Here is a 13,268-nt window from a genome sequence, read left to right on the forward strand (position 1 = left end):
AGCTGGGAATCGAACCCGGGTCCCTGGCGCTGCCAGGCTGCATTGCTTTGATTTGAATGGATTTACTATTGTCACATGTATTAGTATACAGTGAAAAGTATTGTTTCTTGTGCTCTATACAGACAAAGCATACCGTTCATAGAGAAAGAAACAAAGAAAATTACAGCACAGGAGCAGGCCCTTCGACCCTTCAAGCCTGCACCGACCGTGCTGCCCGACTTAATTAAAACCCCCTACCCTTCCGGGGAACCGTATCCCTCTATTCCCATCCTATTCATGTATTTGTCCAGACACCCCTTAAAAGTCACTATCGTATCCGCTTCCACTACCTCCCCCAGCAGTGAGTTCCGGGCACCCACCACCCTCTGTGTAAAAAAACTTGCCTCGTACAATGAGAGAGTGCAGAATGTAGTGTTACAGTCATAGCTAGGGTGTAGAGAAAGATCAACTTAATGCAAGGTAGGCTCATTCAAAAGTCTGACGGCAGCAGGGAAGAAGCTGTTCTTGAGTCGGTTAGTACGTGACCTCAGACTTTTATATCTTTTCCTGCGAACCATTGTGCCACCGTATTCAGGTTAAGGCCTCACCTTCGGGTCAGCTGCAGGTCACTTTAAGGTTTTGGCTTCATTTCCAGCTCTTCATGTCCCAGTATAGTGTTCATTCCATTCTCTCTTCTACCTTCTTCCGTCAGGAAAAGGGTACAAAAGTCTGAGATCATGTACCAACCGACTCAAGAACAGCTTCTTCCCTGCTGCCATCAGACTTTTGAATGGACGTACCTTGCACTAAGTTGATCTTTCTCAACACCCTAGCTATGACTGTAACACTACAATCTGCACCCTCTCCTTTCCTTCTCTATGAACGGTATGCTTTGTATAGCACGCAAGAAACAATACTTTTCACTTCATGTAACAATAATAAATCAAATAAAAAGATTCCTCATCATTTACCACAGCTTTGGGCTAAGGTTTAGACCTGACCTAATCCTGTTGCCCTTTTATTTCTTGACATTATTTGCAAGTGAGAAGTATGTCTCAAAAAGATTAGGATTGGGATGTGCGAGCAGTGGGGGATCTTGTGTTTATTTACTAATTTTTTCAGTTCCTTTTGTATCATAAGATTTGATTTGTTATTTTTGTTTGGCTCATGCTTTCCATTTGTCCAATTTTGTTTTCCATTATCCATCGCCACCTGGGGTTATAGTTCAGGGCAGTTGCTCATTTCTCATGAGAGGACTTTCAAAAGAGGCATTGGATAAGCACCTGAAAAGAAGACATTCCCAGGGCTGCATGGAAAGGGTCAGGGAGTAGGACTAGCTGAGTCTCTCTTGTAGAGAGCTAGCATGAATGCCACAGGCTGAATGGTCTCATTCTGAACAGTGACAGTTCTATGATTCTATAACCATCCTCTTCAGGTATCATGCCCAAAGAGGGCATTGGTAACCATGGACTTTAATTGGACTGGTGCGTGATAGAAAGTTAAAGTTTATTTATTAGTCACAAGTAAGGCTTACATTAACACTGCAATGAAGTTACTGTGAAATTTCCCTAGTCGCCACACTCCAATGCCTGTTCGGGTCAATGCACCCTAACCAGCATGTCTTTCAAGATTGTGGGAGGAAATCGGGGCACCCAGAGGAAACCCACGCAGACACGGGGAGAACGTGCAAACTCCACACAGACAGTGACCCAATCTGGGAATCGAACCCAAGTCCCTGGTGCTGTGGGGCAGCAGAGCTAACCACTGTGCCACCCCCAAAAACTGTGGTGGTTTGCTTGTGCAGTGTGGCTGACCAGAAAACTCTCCCACTCTTACCACTTGCTATCAGCCATATTGGAAGGATTTACAGGCTGCTAATCAAACTGTTTGATTGCGTTTTGGACCCACCTTCCATGGCCATCAAGTTCTGAAGTGGAGCTTAAACCTGGAGCTCAGACCCTGAGGTAGGGACACTGTCACTACACCACAAAGACCCCCCTTCCATAACTATAGATCATTTATTTCCATTTCCCCCCTCTTGCCCTCTCTCCTTGTTCTTCCTGCAATGTGGTGACCAGAACTGAACACACAACTCCAGCTGTGTGAAGTAAGACATGAGAAACAGAGCTTGAGATGTTTATGGCAGGGAGATCACGGGAGGCCGGCTAGGAGTGGATTGCAATACTCATCCAGAGGTAATTCAGGTGTGGATGAGGGCTTCAGCGGTGGATGGGCTGAAATATGGATGGGCAGAGTTGACGCTATGGATTGAGGTGGTCTTAGCAATGGCATAGATACATGTTTGAAAACTCATCTGGTGGGAAATCTCACACCAAGGTAGTGAACAAACCTTTTCCGTGATGGTGATGTCACTCTAACTATCACAGTGCTGCAAATCTGAGCCACAGCTGACTTTTCATTCATTCCATTGGTAAGATTATTGGTGATGAATGCCTTACCCGGACCTGATGCGATGTGCCTATTTTTCATTTAACCAGAAGTTTTTTTGTCAATTAAGAGGAACAAGGTGCCCCTTTTGAAAGGAGCGTTATGAGGATTGCAACAAAATAAAACCCTTTAAAGAAAATTTAGCTCTCAAATTAAGATGATGTTATTGGTAGGAGGATTTATGATGAGCTGGTTTTGGTGTCCACACTGCCACTCGTTTGTCCCTGGAGGAGGAGGAGCATGCGGTGTCCGAGGGCATTATTGAAGCCTTCCGTGCTCGTTGGGCACCGCAGGGGCTGGAGTGTGTTATTGGCCCCTTTAATCACATTTTGATTTAATGTTTTAAGTTTCCTTTCTGTTTCGGGCAGTTCCCTTCCTTTTGGGGGCTGCCCCTTTTAATTTGTCCCTCAGTTGATTTGATTTAGTTTAATTGGTCAGCCAAAAAGACCACTGGTGCTCATTTATGGTCTTGTTTCCATCCCTCCCAATTGTCTTACAAGGAGTAAGTGGATCGAGCTCCGAAAGTTGAAGTTATGGCTAATGAGTTAATTATTTCTCCCTATTCCCCGAGGTCTGGCGTGGCGGGGGGGGAGTAGCTGAACAGAATGTTATGCATCAGCAGTGTGATCCTGTCCTTGTTTCTCTCCACAGTCCTCTTAAAAGGAACCCAGAAAGCTGGAGGTGAATATGCACCGTCTGGACATTGCCAGAGACTCGGGTCAAACTCATTCATTGATCGGATACTTTTTCTTAACTGCGGATTGGTTTGTGTGTGTGAGGTTAGAGTTAGAGATTTTAATATAAATAAAATGACATGAGAAATTTGTCTAATTCTTAACACATTGCAGTAAAACCCCACAATGTGTATGACGGACACCTGTGTGAGTTCCTCTCCTGAACTGGTCATCTCCCGTGGGCAATTCATGATTTCAAACGGTTGCGAGTCTTCAATGTGTGTCTGTATCCCCGATTAAATTTAGGCTTCAGCTCATCTACTGGGTTTTGCAGTAGTACTTGATGAAGGGCAGCGATTTTCCCCCAAGAATTAAGTTTGAGACTTCTGATCAGTCTATGAAATCGGTTTAAACACGAGAAGGTACGTGCTGCATTGTCTGAGAGTTATCATTGCCTCCGGAAATATTTCTAAATCCCGAATCTACCATTGTCTTCATAATCGAATGAAACAAGTTGTCACGTACCTTCTGTATGGCTAACCAGCCCACACAAGGAATGGCCAGTTATCAGAATCAATCAATGAATGTTCACATCTTTACAAGTATGTTCTTGTTGGACTGGGAGGAACTCTCTCTCTGATGGAGTGATGTGAAATCACTGAACCTTATGTTGGAAACTTTTAATGAATTAAGTTTTATTTTAAAAACACCCATTCTTGAGTAAACTTGCGCGCACACACAACTGTTTCCACAATGTAGAACAAGAACATTATAACCTCAGGTCCCCTTGCCCTCTCCCACTTCTGTCCCAGCAGCTGTCCTACTCTTTGCTTTGAGCTAACAATCTCTAGTTTGCTGTTAATAATGTCCTCAGATATTGTGTTAGGTTCTCTGTTCTTTAATGATGATACTCACCCCCCCCAAAAGGCAGTGAGGATGTAAGTGAGTACTGTTTACCTATCACCTGCTACGCTCACTAACCTCCTTGCTTCCCAATGAAGGAAAGTCTTCGTTTCAATTGTCTTCAATCACCCCTCCCTGCCTCAGCAATCTAATTCCAGCTCAACCAGCCTTCACTTTCTAGCACTCTCTGCCTTCGGAGGAGGCCTTGCCCTGCTGTAGGGGAAGAGGCGAGTTATTTGGTGAGTATTCTGGCTGATGTGGGGTGGGGGGGGAAACAACTGAGATATCACAGAAACCTAGTAAGTTGATTGGTAAGTGCCAGGGCAGTACGTGGGGGGAAAAGTGTCTGGAATAAAGGAAAGTTAGGGCCAATGCAGTAAGGAATACAAATATTCCACAGTAGAATAAAGTGAATGGCAGGGCAGCTGAGTTGAGTGGATGCGTGTCCTGTAATATGTGCAACGTCATGGATATTACCAGTGTCTTAGGTGACCATATGTGCAGAATTTGAGCTCCCGATTTCAGAGTTTGAGTGGCGGCTGGAGTCACTATGGTGCATCCGCGAAGCTAAGATAACGTGTTCAGAGAGGTGGTCACAACGCAGCTTAAGGACAAGGAAGTAGAGAGGGAATGGGTGACCACTAGCTAGTCCAAGAGAAGTAGGCAGGTAGTGCAGGAATCCCCTGGGGTCCCACTCAGAAATTGGTTTTCTGTTTTTGGAAGGTGGTGAGGGTGATGGCTCCTCCAGAGGTGCAGTCAGAGCCAGGTTGGTTGTACAGGAGGGGAGGAAGAAGGGAAGGGCAATAGTGATAGAGGATTCATTAGTTAGGGGAATAGATAGGTGTTTCTGTGGTTGTAGACATGACTCCAGGATGGTATGTTCCTCCCTGGTGCCAGGGTCAAGGCCGTCACAAAGCAACTGCAGGACAATCTTCTGGAGGAGAGTGAACAGCCAAAGTTTGTGGTATATATTGGCATCAATGGCTTGGGTCGGAAGGGGGATGGGGTCATGTAATCAGATTTTAGGGAGCTAGGTAGACAATTAGCAAGCAGGACCTCAAATGCAGTAATCTCCGGATTACTCCCGGTGCCACGTGCAAGTGAGTGCAGAAATAAGAGGATAGGGTAGATGAATGTCCGTCTGGAAAGATGGTGCAGGAGGGAGGGCCTTAGATTTCTGGGACACTGGGACTGATTCTGAGGGAGATGGTACCTGTACAACCATCTGAACAGATCTGGGACTGAGTTCTTTGCAGAGTGTTTTGCTGGTGCTATTGGGAGAGCTTGGTTTACGTACTCTGTATGGCCTCTGATGTCCCAAAGGTACTCACTAACTATGTCAAAAACATCACCTTGTATAAGTTTATGATTTCTGTTTGTTTATGTAATGCAAAATGCTGTATATACCTACAAGCACGCACTAGAATCCTCTTTCCACATGTCACTCACTATCTTTCCATTAAGTTTAGACTCCCAAATCCTTCCTTTCCTCCCAACATGTATTACTTCCTGCATTCCCCCCCTGCCCCCCAGCTTATCATTAAATTGCATTTTTAATCTCTCGTGGGCATTGCTGATGACACCAGCATATGTTGCCCATCTCTAATTACCCTTGAACTGAGTGGCTTGCTGGGCCATTTCAGAGGGCAACTAAGAGTCAACCAGCTGGCTATGGGTCTGGAGTCGCATGTAAATTTCCATCCCTAGATGGCATTAGTGAGCCAGATGGGCTTTATAACAATTGGCAGTTTTCAATTCCAGATTTTATTTAATTGAATTTAAATTCTACCAGTTGCCAATGGTGGGGTTTGAACCCATGTCCCAGAGCAATTGGTCTGTTGCTACAATAAGTGTAGTGACTGCCTTTTTAAATAGACAAACTGAGAAAACCTATATTTGTTGGTGCTGCAGAATAAATGCCCTTTCATGAAAGTACTATTTTTCTTTATCTTTTTAAAGGGGCAGAAACAGGAAACTGTGGTGCTATCTCACTTTGCTGGAAAATGACATCAAGTGTCAGGTATGCGAGGTAAATATATCCGAGAGGATAATGTACACCTGTAGATTTAAGACACAATGTGTCAGTTTATTCCAAAATGCTTACTGTGATGGGCTGAATGGCTTCCTCCTGTGCCACAATACTTGTGATTCTGGAATGTGTATTAGATTAAATTTAATTACCATTGCTGGTCCAGTGACATTCCTGACTTGGAACTTGTATCGCCGTTTCTTCACTGTCATGGGTCAAAATTCTGGAACTCCCTTCCTCAGTCATTTCATAGAATCATACAATGCAGAAGGGGTTCTTTGGCCCATCGAGCCTGCACCGACACACGAGAAACACCCGACCGCCTACCTAATCCATTTACCAGCACTTGATCCATAGCCCTGAACATTATGACGTGCCAAGTGCTCATCCAGGTACTTCTTAAAGGCAACTTGTCTCTACCACCCTCCCAGGCAGCACATTCCAGACCGTCACCACCCTCTGGGTAAAAAAGGTTTTCCCCACATCCCACTTTTCAGGTTAAGGAGGGCCACCACAACCTTTTCAAAGACAAGTAGGGATGGATAATGAATGCTAGCCTTCCTACCAATGTTCATATCCCAATTTATTTTCCCAGGAAATTCAGTAATTGTTGTTCACAGTCCGCATTGCTCTTGTTGTTCGGTTTAAAAATGTTTTTGCTTCGTGGTTCCCATAGGAAAATTTATTTAAACAACAACAATGTTCTTGAGGCTGAAAGAGTAAGAAAATCTGGCTCTTGGTTTTTGGAGCCATGGACACAGCACACTCTACAGTATTTACAAATGAACAAGTTATCGACTTGGAGAATCTACACCATGTGTATGTAAATATTGATAATGTCACGTCAAAATTTTCTCTGCTCGCGACAGTCTGTGTTTTGTTAATGAACTGTAATAATGTCTTGCTCTACCTGTGCCTTGCGGTCACCTGTGTATGGAGGAAAATCAAGCAGTGAGTATTACAGCCCAGTCACTAAGCTGGTCAAATCTTTTATCCATTTAACGATGAATGGATAGGCATCAGATATCCACCATCCCTGGGCTGCAATCCTCCCTGGCCAATTTTCTTCCTTGCACCCAGTTAGCCAACCACGCCCAAGAAACAGGAAATTTTGTCCCATGATTTTGGTTGATGACATAAACAATGACAACTTGCGTTTATATTACACTAACAACCCAAGGTACTTTGGTCATGATTTGTTAAAGTGCAACCACATCAGTGATGAGATTCTGGGGATGCCACTGACAATTCCGAGAGGCAGTTGCTAAGTGGAGTCTTCCAGTATTTTGTAAATTTAAAATGTTAGCTATTTTGCTCTTTTGGGTTTATCACAGGATAGAATCCCTACAGTGCAGAAGGAGGCCATTCGGCTCATCCAGTCTGCCCCGACCACAATCCCACCCAGTTCCTATTCCTGTAACCCCCACATATTTACCCCGCAAATCCCCCTGATACTAGGGTCAATTTAGCATGTCCAATCAACTTAACCTGCACATCTTTGGAATGTGGTAGGAAACCCACACAAACATGGGGAGTGTGTGCAAACTCCGCACAGACAGTGGCCAGAATTGAACCCGGGTCCCTGGCGCTTTGAGACAGCAGTGCCACTCCCATCGTTCACCCCAACAGTATCATGGGAAAATTGTATTAGTGCCCATCGTGCCTTCTGTAAATGGTTGGGTTTACTTTAAAGTTGCTGTGAATCCTGGGACATCCTGAAGCTGGGATGAGACAATCTATAAAGGATTGAAGACGTACTATTTCCCAGCATGAACTGAAGGAAAGTAATTCCTTTCTTTCCTGAAATACAGTGGATAACTTGGGACCATGTAAAAATGACAGCAAGCCATTCAGCCCAACTGCTCTATGCTGGTCTTTATGATGCGCACAAGCCCCCTCCCTCCCATCCTTCCTTGTGTCACTCTCTATTTGTTACATTTAAGGTTAAAACATTATTTGATAGACTTTCAATGTTAATGTTGCAAATCATTGTTAATTGTTTTCCTTTTGTAATGACGTTGAGGTCCTCCACACCTACAAGTGGTGTCCTCCAATGGAAGTGGTGCAGAAATGGGCCCCATCCGTACAGCTAATTTGGTAAGTGGCAGATGTTGAATATATTGGAAGTTGGATAGCATGAGATGGATTTCCCATTTGAGTACGGGCTTTAATGACGCACAATCAATGCTGTCTTTCTCTTCTTTCTAGAAAATGGAAGATTCTGAACTAAGCTTCCATTTCCAAAGGAACATCAGACTGGGTTGTCAGGGAGAAATGTTTTACCTCTCTGAGGCTGATGGTGAAGCTCTGGCATTAGGTGAGGTGTATACTTATCCCTTAACATCTTTTCAAAGCTGAAAAGAGCAGTTGCCAAAGTTTTTTGTCTTACACTCATCAGGACAAATGCAAGAATGCCTAATTTCCAAAGGTCACAGCAATTTATACTATAGGAAAAAAGGTTGCTGATTGGTTGGTGAATAATTGGCTTTGATTGGTGAGGTGTTGCCATTTTGAAGGCAGCAAGGAACTATAGGCTCCCCAAACTCCTGGGTAATTCAAAAAAGGTGCAAGGTTTGAACATATTCCTTTCGTTTGAGTAAATGGATCCCTGAATATGAAATGTATGTCACTTCCAGCAAGTCAAAATGAGCCACGTTGTGAACTTGACAGTTTGCAATTTGGAATTCTTGCGTTGGTCCTAATGAGTGCAAGACGTAAAGATTTGCCAACATGTCTCTCTTTAAACCCACATTGAAGTTCTGTACTACTAAGCAACTCTGCAAAAGCTGAATGCCGAAAAAGTAAGAACAGAAATTACTTGAAAACATTCAGGTCAGGCAACATTTGTGGAGAGAGAAACCGTTATCAAAATCTTTACGAAATATATAATTAAGTTTGCAATGCCGTGTTTATGGGTGTTACGCTGGGATGCGAAAAGAGCACCATATTACCTAACCCCACTACTCAGCAGGCTGTACCATTAATTTAAAAGTTTAATTTTCTCATCAATCAATGATTTACCTTCGCTATCGGTACCCAGAATAAAAGAGATGGCGTCTTTCAATGAAGAACAAACTTATCAATTTATTATAAAATAAAACTTCCTATGAACAAGCAAGGACTTGTTATCACACAAATGTACTCGGGAAGTATAAACTATCCACCTATTCCTAAAATGAATTCCCCAGCACAGATGTGCTGACAGGTGTGTGCACTGAGATGTGTGCACCAAATTCTGTGTCACTTCAGAGATGGGCTTTTAGAGGGTAGGTGATATAAAATAAAGGATAAAGTTCACAGGGGTCTATACACTGTTGATCTGGAGTTTCTTGTGTAATGATGGGACGGTAAAAGTGTGGAAGTTCTCAACTGGCTCTCTGGTTGATAGCCACATTCAATTTCAGGCAAGACAAAGAGAGAGAGAGAGCCGGTTAGGACAGCCTTCATTTCTCAGCTTCCTCCCCAGTGATTTCAAAACTTAAAAGGTTGGCTCTGTCATGTGATCTCCAGTAAAATTATTACAGTTTAAAACACATCTTCCTCCAGTACAATGCAGGTCAGGTGAATTCTTGGAAGAAGTTGGGCTTACTCCCAAGATGAACTTATGATCTTTTATATAAGCAACATTGTTTTGAAAGATGTGATTTTCCCAATGGGTGTTTCATGGAGAAAACATCTAGTCTTTTTTTTTCTCTGACCACTTTTGCTGACCAGTAAAACTAACCACTAAAACTGATTAAAGGGTGGCACAGCGGTTAGCACTGCTGCTTCACAGCGCCAGGGACCTGGGTTCAATTCCTGGCTTGGGTCACTGTCTGTGTGGAGTTTGCATGTTCTCCCCGTGTCTGCGTGGGTTTCCTCCAGGTGCTCCGGTTTCTTCCCACAGCCTGAAAGACGTGCTGGTTAGGGTGCATTGACCCGAACAGGCGCCGGACTGTGGTGACTAGGGGAATTTCAAGTAATTTCATTTGTGTTTATATAAGCCTTACTCATGACTAATAAATAAACTTTAACTTTTTTAACTTTAACTTTGATTCAATCTTGCAGTTCTTACCAAGGAATTCCCCTTGAAGATCAGGACAGTTAACACTTCTTCTCTGAGTCTCTCCTGGGATTTCAAAGATTGTTTCCTTAAGGATTCTCTTTGCACCCTTCTATTATCCGATGAGGATGGCAACAACTTGTCACAGGAGATTGTTCAAGACCAGAACCATGAAATCACAGGCCTAATGCCATGCAAACGCTACACTGCATGTCTGAATGTTGCAGGACACCATGACATCTGTGCTGCGACCATCACAGGTACTGGTTCTTGATAAACTTTACCGTTAGCTATAAATCTTGCATGTCTTGTCTACAAACCTGTTGTCACACTTTTTTCCATCAGCACTTAAAAGTTTCAGACTCTGGCCATTGGGTGGTGCTGTGGAGCAAAGTTTCTAAAACTTCTCTCCCAACTTGGTCACCATCCTATAAACATGTATTCAAGCTCACCATGGACATCACCATTAACATAGAACTTACTGGAATAAATCGGAAACCAATGTTTACTTAATCGGATGAGTGAAGTTTGTGCCAAACTTTCTTGATGCAGGAAAATTGGACTGAGTGATTAAATCTTTGGAATACAATATTGATAATGGTAATGTTTTGTTTACTTAGGATTTATTCAGAATAAGGGCATGAAGTTAAGATATCCAGTGATTTTATTAGAAAAGAGAATTTCCTGAGGTCTGTATAACTGTAAACCCTAGGGCTGGAATTTTCTGGCTGTTCTCACCGGCGGGATCTTCTGGTCCTGTTGACTGTGAATCCTGGTGGTGGGGACTGCATAGAATGGGAAACTCCATTGATAGCAGTGGGATCTTCTGATCCTGTCACCAGCCAATGGCGGGCTGTCTCTGCCACGACACAACATGCCGTGGGAGCACAGAAAACCCCGCACTAGGTGTCCGCCCCTGTGTTGTTGCCCGGTTTCCTTCAATGGCCCATGTAGCTTGTAGAATTCGAAAATTCATTGACTTGTTTTGTCTGCAACAACCCGTTACTCCCAGTCGACTGTGCCAATCCTGAACTCAAGATTTTCATGTTGTTCGGTCACAGTATTAGAATCGCAGCTGGGATGTCTTTTTATTCATTTGTGAGACGTGGCGTCACTGGCTGGCCAGCATTTATTGGCCATCCCTAGTTGCCCAAGGGCAGTTGAGTCAACCACATTGCTGTGGTTCTGGAGTGACATGTAGGCCAGACCAGGTAAGGATGGCAGATTTCCCTCCCTAAAGAACATTAGTGAACCAGATGGGTTTTTCTGACAATCGACAATGGTTTTATGGTCATCAGTAGATTTTTAGTTCCAATATTATTGAATTCCAGTTCCACCATCTGCCTGGCCGGTTTCAATTCTGGGTCCTCAGAACATTAGCTAAGTTTCTGGATTAATAGTCTAGCGATAATACCACTAGGCCATAGCCTCCCCTATGTTTTCTCCCACCTGGGCAGAGACATCTGTCTCAGTAATTGTCCTGCACAGACTAACAAAGATGCTGGTTATGTGATATGAATGTTTTCAGCATTGGTGAAGAAATCCTTCTGTACCAATCATCTTCCAGGCTATTTCCTTCATCTCTTTATCGAAATTGTCTATTACTCGGGTCAAGTCAGTGACTTGGTAAGCAGGCTCATCAGTTCACACATTTTCTAATGTTGATTTCAACTGAAGATAACTACCAGTGTTTGCAGCTGGTTAGTTAGTTTACAAAGGGTCATCACTCTACCAGATACAAATAGCAGAAACATTACCTCTAAATTCAGCGATTCTTAGTGGCAGAGGATTAGAAACTAGCAATTGAGACATCAAGAAGCAAAGTATCTATTTCTGTGGCCTTTCCCAATAATGTACCATCAAGAGCCATGGGGGAAGAGAGTCTGATTGTTCTAGAAAAGGATTGACGGATTGTAATTGTGGTTTTCTCTTCTGTGGGAGTCTGTTTACTATTGATGCCCACTGTGTTTGATTGGTAACCTGGGTGTGGACTCTGAGAAAAGTAAACAAACTACAAAAGGAACTAGAATCGTTGAGTAGAGAATTTAAAAGCTGTCAATAAAACCTGTTACACACTTCGAGCCAATGCAGAGAGAACTCTAGTTTTGAAATATAAAACACAATAGCAATGGGCTGATTAGCCTACTTTGTGCCACTGATGTCTATGGTCCGATTATATCAAAGTTCAGAATCTTCCACTACTGGTCTGAGTGTCTTGTATCCCTCCCCCATGACCTGAGCACATTTGTTCACCCAATTTCCATACTGTGACATAGTGATAATCAGGCATTGATTTACAACCAGTTACATCCTCTTTTACGTAGGAGAGTTGTGACCAATATGTGCTATTTGTGATTACCATTATCAAACTTCCCGGGATGCAGAATTTGTTTATTGTTCAAAGGGCCCAGTGAGCTGCCAACACAGACGGCGGTCAAATCTGCTGTTGTGGAAGTTGCTTCCGCTGTTTTACTGCTAATTAACAATCATTGACATCATTAGTTAAAAAGGTAGTTAATGCCCCTCATTAAAGTGGCACAATTAGTAGGCTGTAAATTTAAATGAAATTTGGAACAGAATTAACTTGATTTTAAGAGTGTAGAAACATAGAAACATAGAAACATAGAAAGCCACAGCACAAACAGGCCCTTCGGCCCACAAGTTGCGCCGATCACATCCCCACCTCTAGGCCTATCTATAGCCCTCAATCCCATTAAATCCCATGTACTCATCCAGAAGTCTCTTAAAAGACCCCAACGAGTTTGCCTCCACCACCACCGACGTCCGCCGATTCCACTCGCCCACCACCCTCTGAGTGAAAAACTTACCCCTGACATCTCCTCTGTACCTACCCCCCAGCACCTTAAACCTGTGTCCTCTCGTAGCAACCATTTCAGCCCTTGGAAATAGCCTCTGAGAGTCTACCCTATCCAGACCTCTCAACATCTTGTAAACCTCTATCAGGTCACCTCTCATCCTTCGTCTCTCCAGGGAGAAGAGACCAAGCTCCCTCAACCTATCCTCATAAGGCATGCCCCCCAATCCAGGCAACATCCTTGTAAATCTCCTCTGCACCCTTTCAATGGCTTCAACATCTTTCCTGTAATGAGGTGACCAGAACTGCGCACAGTACTCCAAGTGGGGTCTAACCAGGGTCCTATAAAGCTGCAGCATTATCTCCCGACTCCTAAAC

This window comes from Mustelus asterias, chromosome 9 (genome assembly GCF_964213995.1).
Source record: "Mustelus asterias chromosome 9, sMusAst1.hap1.1, whole genome shotgun sequence".
NCBI classification, from domain to species: domain Eukaryota; kingdom Metazoa; phylum Chordata; class Chondrichthyes; order Carcharhiniformes; family Triakidae; genus Mustelus; species Mustelus asterias.